This window comes from Mus caroli, chromosome 8 (genome assembly GCF_900094665.2).
Source record: "Mus caroli chromosome 8, CAROLI_EIJ_v1.1, whole genome shotgun sequence".
NCBI lineage: Eukaryota > Metazoa > Chordata > Mammalia > Rodentia > Muridae > Mus > Mus caroli.
In genome coordinates, this window is record NC_034577.1 from 35101678 (window position 1) to 35108669 (window position 6992).

The 6992-nt window shown below is 43.2% G+C and overlaps 1 protein-coding gene across 4 annotated transcripts in view; it reads right to left on the reverse strand.

Annotated features, from left to right (window-relative positions):
* Mtus1 (microtubule associated scaffold protein 1) overlaps positions 1-4058 on the reverse strand; it is a 143338-nt gene extending 139280 nt beyond the window's left edge. Inside the window, exon 1 of one of the 4 annotated variants that reach the window (XM_021170973.2) lies at positions 3310-3587. The gene's annotated coding sequence lies outside the window, so the exon portion shown is untranslated. Of the gene's footprint in view, positions 1-3309; positions 3589-3716 lie in introns of those variants that run through there. The other 3 variants (XM_029480460.1, XM_021170971.2, XM_021170972.2) reach the window with 3 other exon arrangements.
* Positions 4059-6992: the final 2934 nt, after the last annotated feature.

The window sequence follows — 6992 nt, forward strand, 5'->3', positions numbered from 1 at the left end:
CACATTCAAGCTAAACATTCATACACATAAAACAAATTCCAAACAATGTGATGCCAGTTGAAAAGTTTCTTCAAAGACATCTCTGAACTTTGTTGGCTCTATTGGTAGCAAAGAACACATTAAAATATTCATCAATGAATTCAAAAGCTCACAGACTACACAGCCATGCTGATAAGATAGCCAATGAGCTAAAAAGGTTCCCCCCAGAATACTAGGAAGCACAGATCTGTTGTTGAGTGTTATCACTGAAAAGATACATACACGGAATCATCTGGTAGAGGTTTAAAGCACTACAAACACCTAGATTCAAGATTGTCTTGATCTCAGCCTTAGGGTAGGGCAAGGCAAGACATGATAAGCTTATGGACACATTCTATGGATGGGTTCAACTCAAGGTTTTATTGCAGAGCTTTCTGGACAGAAAGAGATATGAAAAAATGTCCTAAAGATTAAATAGATGGTTTCAAGATTCCTCAGGTCCCAAAGAATCAGGAAAACCTTCACCCAATATTTATATACAGTTTCCCTAAGTGTTCTGATCTGATTGAGTGCAGGTGCATACAAAGGGCCCAAAGAGGACACTAGTTCCCTAGGGAGCTGGAGTTACAGGCAATTTGTGAGCTTCCTGATGTGGGGGCTGGAAACTAAACCCAGATCTTCTGGAAGAAGGAGACTGTGCCATTTCTCCAGCCCTAAAACTGTCCTAATGTAACCACTCTCCACAATTTGTCATTAACACGTGCAAAAGAAAAAAAAATTGCACAACAGCAGCTACTGCAGAACATAGAAGTTATAGTCATAGTTCCAGAAGTGACAGCCATATGTGGCTCTTAAACTGTGACTCAGAACTACTGAAAATCCATTTTGGGAAAAACCAACATGTTTGACAACACTGAAGTATACTTCTGGAAGTCAACACATCTATAAATGTGTTTACAGGGCAAACACAAATTGAGGAAAATATTTGCAGTATGAACAGATGTATGCCAACGCAACGACCTGAAGGAGGTTTTTATAAGTAGAAAAATGCCATATTTCCCAAGAGGAAAATATGATGCTACACTGAAATAAAAAGAAAACTATCCCGACGTAGTAGCACATGCCTTTAATCCCAGCACTTGGGAGGCAGAGGCAAGCAGATCTCTGAGTTCAAGGCCAGTCTGGTTACAGGACAAATTTGAAGACAGTCAAGGCTACACAAAGAAACCTTGTCTCAAAATGAAAAGAAAACAAGAAAAGAAACTAGAAACCCATGTGGGGTACTTGATAACACTTGCAATCATAGAAATGGAGACATAAATACCAAGATTGCACTCTTCACCTGTAAAGCTGGCAATACTACTTCCTTTTAAGGGTGGAGTAGTTACCTGTGTTAAAAAGATGTAACACAAGAGCCCAGTTCTGGTCTGCTTAGTTTGACTAAAGAGTTTTGGAGACCAAAGTTCAATTTTTTTTTTTTTTTTGATGTAAAAACACGAGGTAGTTTAATGGCGGAGCTCTGGGTCAAAACGTATCTCACGCAGGAGACAGTGGATTCCACCAAAGTTCAATATTTTTAAAAGAAACTTTTGCATCACTAATTGTGATTTCCAAGGACTTTATCCTAAGGAAACCTACCTTGCAGACAAAATTTTAAAAGAGATTAAGTGTTGCAATAGCATATTTAACTACAGTAACTGAAAATGAAAAGATCAGCTTGTAAAACAAGGTTAAGTAAATAGACACATGTATAGAATATAATGTGTAACACTTATTAAGATTTTGAAGGCTTTATATAATGGGGGAATTTTCATAATAGTTTTCAAAGGAAAAAAAGAGAGAAATGGTGGGATTGACTCTAACTTTTCTGAATGTATCAAACTGTATACATCAGCGATCCATTCCGGTTGAAATCAGAGCTCTCAGGGTTACTAATCAACATGCTTCTTAAAAGCTTAATTCTTGTAACTCTAGTTTCCAAAAAGTCTACAAGAAATGTATCCAGAATTTCACAATCCTAGTTAAACCCTACAAAAATTATCCTTGAATTCCTAACGGCTAATTAAAAGGTACAGACCTCTCCCAAACACAATTTGCTTCCCACATAAATCTAGTTTTTAAAAGGAACAGGTGAGGGGTTGGGGCAGCTATCAATGATAATCAGGGGTTTGGTATATACAAAACTCTTCGCTCCATCCATTGAACAAGGGGGTGGGTCACGGGAGCCAGGGCAGTGGGGGGAGAGGGTACAGGTGAAGATCGATACAACATTTTAAAAGTATTTTAAACTAAATTCTATGCCTTAAAAAAAAAAAAAAAAAAAAAAAAAAAAAAAAAAAAAAGGGCAGGAACAGGTTTTCTTGCATAACTTTTCTTATCGATACAGTTCTTGACAAATAAATCGGTAAACAAGGAGTTTAAACACACCCACACAACGGAGGACAGATTGCCCTAAAGGGATTGCTGGAGAGAACCGGGATGAACTATTTAAACTGATAACCTATTTGTAAAACATTCCTTACAGAGGTCATATGTTTAGCAGGGCCCGACCCCACCTCTTTTTTGCCCTCCCACAAGTTGTCTCCTGATCCCCGGAATCCACTCCCACCCCCACCGCGCTGTGATTTGATACCTTGATTGAACTCCAATCACCTGGCAGAACATGAAAGCTCTCTTTCCTCCTGTTTTGCCTAAGACTCTGGTTTTAAGACAAACAAAATACACTGGATTTCCTCTGGTAGAACACAAGACAATTTAAAAGTAGCATTTTGCAAAGCGAATGCCAGTATGCAAGCTATGTTTACAATTCAATTTGTCACTTTTACAAGTGAAAAGTGAAGAGATCACCCTAGTGGGGGGGCGGGGGGGGGGAGACTTCGCGGAAATTCGAGCTAAGTCCACTATTGAGTAATCAATACGGCGACCCTCAACGTGGGCTTTCCCTTAGAGTTTGTAAGAACCCGCAGGCTGCAGGGAGTAAAACCCGCATGAGGACCTGGGGAACTGCAGTAAATTCCCTTTCTCCCATATTTTCTGCCCTGACTGCTCAAGTGGGAATGGGCCCCGGCAAGTCGCCCAGCCGGAAGCCTGAGGCTGCCAGAGCCAGAGTCCAGCGCTTGGTGGGCGGCTTTCCACTGAGGATGCAAACTTGACAGTTGTCCTTTATCCACAGTAAACCCACCGCCTCGGTCACTTTCAAGGTGACAGCAACTGCAGCCCACTGTCCTGCAGGAGCCCCGCGGGCCCCACGTGAGCTCAGCCTCCCCACTCCTCCTACTTTGAAACCCACTAGGACACCCGCCCCCCTCCCCGGAAAGCCAGTCCGGTCACCGTGAGTGCGTTGCAGTCGCCGCGCCCCAGCTCCTCGTTCTCCGGAGGTCCCCACCGCGGCCGGGATGGGCGACAGAATGGGATCCACTCCGCGCTTGCCCGCAGAGCCGGGGAGCCAGCCCTGGGGGAGCCACGGCGTTCTGCACCCTCGGCGGGTCCCGCCTTGGAGACGTCTGTACCTGGGGCTTGCAGCTCGACCCCAACCCGCACCAGCACCCCGGCGGCCAGGCGGGAACCGGGAACCCGGAGCCCGGGCGTCCCAGCCTCCCCGCCCCGGGCCGCCAGGGGGAGGAGCGAAGGCGGAGAATCCTGGGCTGGGTGGCCTCGCCCCTCGCCCGCGGCGGCTCCTAGAGCCCAGACAAAGGCCAGGTGGGGGGCAGAAGGGGCAGCGCCCCCAAAAAACTAACCTGAGAGACGAGCAGGGGTTCCTTGAGGCACGATGACTCCCGCGGAGCTCCACTACGGTCGCCAGCCGGCTCGGGCTCCCTGGCTAAACGTCAACATATGCCACAAGCCTCGGGCGTACGTCCTGGATCGCGCTGCACCTGTTGCCACGTGTGTCGCAAAGCCACCGCTGCTGACTGCGCGCCTGGCTGGCTGTCCCGCGCGACCCCAAACCATTCACGTCCCGGTGGGAAAGCTAAGCTCTGCCAAGCCCAACTTTGGGGCCCGAGGACCGTCGGACAGGCTAGCCAGAGGGAGTATTGGGTCCCCTCGCAGCCAGAGTTCCCTGTCCCACGAAGGGCTTTGGGGTTGGGAGGTGGGAAAGTTGCAGACTTATCAGCGGAAGGGTTTATAAGGAAGCAGCACTGATTGTTCTCGGTGAGTCCCACCTGCGCCCTATATTGTCTTCAGACTTCCGAGCAGATTACTAGCGAGCATCTATTAAAGATTAAAGAAACCAGCACTCCGACTGTTAGAAGTTCAGATGGGGGTGGGGTTGGGGGTAGTGGGAGAAGCTAGGAAGAGGAGCTAGGTCTGGCCACTTGAAAACCAAAGTCCTTGTTCTTGAATCAAACTGAGGAAATTTCAGCCTCCACTAAGCATATTTTAATATAAGGTTTTTTTTCCCCTAAAGATTGATAGCCTGCTTATAACAGATAAAAACATTCCTGAACATGTCAGACAACCCAGAACTCTAAGTTTAATGTATGCTTGTTTGTATACATATATAAAACTACGTGGCCTGGGATTGCTGAAAAAGCATTTTCAGTACATTTCTTGGAGCGCAGCGGCGGGGGGCGGGGGTGGGGGTGGGAGGGCAGAAGCAGCATTTCAGAAGTTGCCTATACCACGAATGCTGGATGATCTAATAGCTTTGCTGTTTATAGCTTTAAGTGTTTTCACGTGAACAATGATCCATTCTTCGCTCACAAGTAGACCCTGCTGTAAATAGGTTAGATTATTATCTCTATTATTTGAGTGAGGAAATCGAAGCTCAGAAAAGCCAAGTGACTTGCACATGGTCACACTGTGAGGGCAGCCAAGGCAGGCACAAACCCAGCGAAGCAGGCCCGACTCCCCCCTTTTTTCCCTCCATATTCCGTAGATAACACCTCTTGCTTATCTTTGAAATCCCTGTCGTAATATCAACTCTGTCTGACGTTAGGAAAAAAATCATGTGACTAGTTTTAAAGTGGCACAGCATTAAAAACCATTGGACAATTCTCCCTTGAGCAAAAGGCACCCAACAAAACAAAACCAAAAAAAAAAAAAAAAAAGGCCTGGATGTTTTTTCTGGCAAGTCATGAGATAATTATGCTAATTAGCAACATGCCTTCTCCCTAAGGAAAATCCTCCTTGTGTTAAACATATTATTTAAGCCTTTATAAGCCACGTGCCCCCGATGATTTGGCCCAATATAATCCACACACACCCAGATTTCCACCACCACTGCATTCCATTGTGGGACTTAGTTCTATCTATGAATATGGAATCAGTTTTACTTTTTATTTCTGTAAGATAAATTGAAAAAAAGAAAACAAAATTTAAAAAAAAAACAACCACTCACTGAAGTAATTGGAGATACGTCACAGTTTAGAGGCAGTCACAGTGCAGATGTGACTGTCACTTTTTTGAAGGTGTGGAAATCAGAACCTTAGCTTCTCATTGCATTCCCATAATCCGAAGTGATCTGGGGGCATCATCAGAGACTCGGTCCAGCCAAATAGTCGTGAACTAAGGCCTGTTGGCTTCTCTATCCCTCTTGGTTCTGGGCATGTAGCCATGTTCCTGACCTCTGAACTTGAATGCTGACCCGCTCCAGAGTCCAGGATCAAGGATAAGAAGACAATTCTGCATAACTTCGTGGTGTTCTGTCCTAAAGAAAAGTTAGCGTGTTTTATCCTCTGGGAGGAAAAATGAAAATTGAAGACTGTATTTAAAAATCGCTGTTTCACTTGGCAGAGTGTCAAAGATTAGAACATGCGATAGCCACCGGGTGTTGGTATATCTGAAGAGAGGCAGTCAGACTGCAGATGTAAATGTAACTTATAGCGACTTCCATAGAGGGAAATTCAAAATCCTAACTGAATTAAAGATGCACAGATTATTTTCACTAAAAGTCCCTCAATGAGAGTTTATCTTATATTACACTTCAGAACTTCCATGTGTATAAAACCTTGTTTATTTCAGCCTTGTGTCTAATAATAGCATATTGAGAAACACATACTGATTAATGAAGACCTCATTATAAGGAGTTTGTTTTTAAAAAGTTATGGCATAATCATAAAACAAATCCTATGAAGAATTGAAAAAGAATGACACAGATCTTTTATTATTATTAAATAATCTAAGGTACATTGTGTGCATATTTTTAAATGCAAAACAATTATCTTCTAGCATGCTGCCATTTCTATTAGGCAGAGAAAAATCCATATACTTATATTGTATAGTATTTTATTCCTATAAACAAAATAATATGTAAATATACACTTCCAAAGTAAACTCCCCAAATAAACTTCAAGAAATTGATATAGCTGGTTGTGTTTTGAAAATGGAGTCCAGACACCAAAGGGTCAATTTTGAAGAGAAAGTTTTTATTTAATATAATTTCACATGTTTTACATTTTGATCCATGTTAATAGTAGACATTTTAAAGATGCTTCCCCCACTTGACATCTGCCATAAAGAATGAATATGTTGGGCTGGTGAGATGGCTTACTGGTAAGGAGCACTGACTGTTTTTCCAGAGGTCCTGAGTTCAATTCCCAGCAACCACATGGTGGCTCACAACCATCTGTAATGGGATCTGATGCCCTCTTCTGGTGTATCTGAAGACAGGCAACTGTGAACTCACATACATTAAATAAATAAATAAATACATCTTTTCTTTCTTTTTTTTTAAAAAAACTATGTTTTTCTATTAATGAGATAAATGATCATATTGCTTGTCCTCTAACCAGGGGGAATCAAAAATGTTAAATAGTTGCTTTTAACTTTGTTTCTTCTCTAGTTCATTTAAGTAAAAAGACTTCCACCCTCAAAGTCTAGCACATGTGCTGTGATCCTGTTGACAATGGTGAAACTGCCAATTCCTTTCCCTAGCATTGACATCTGCAGTAAGGCTTGAGCCTGCTTCCCCAGGGTAACATTACATCAGAAGGGGGAGAGGAGCCCAGGGTTAATTCTCTAGGGGGAAACTCCAGGAGTAGAATCCCTTGAAGTTCTTTTTTTTTTTTTTT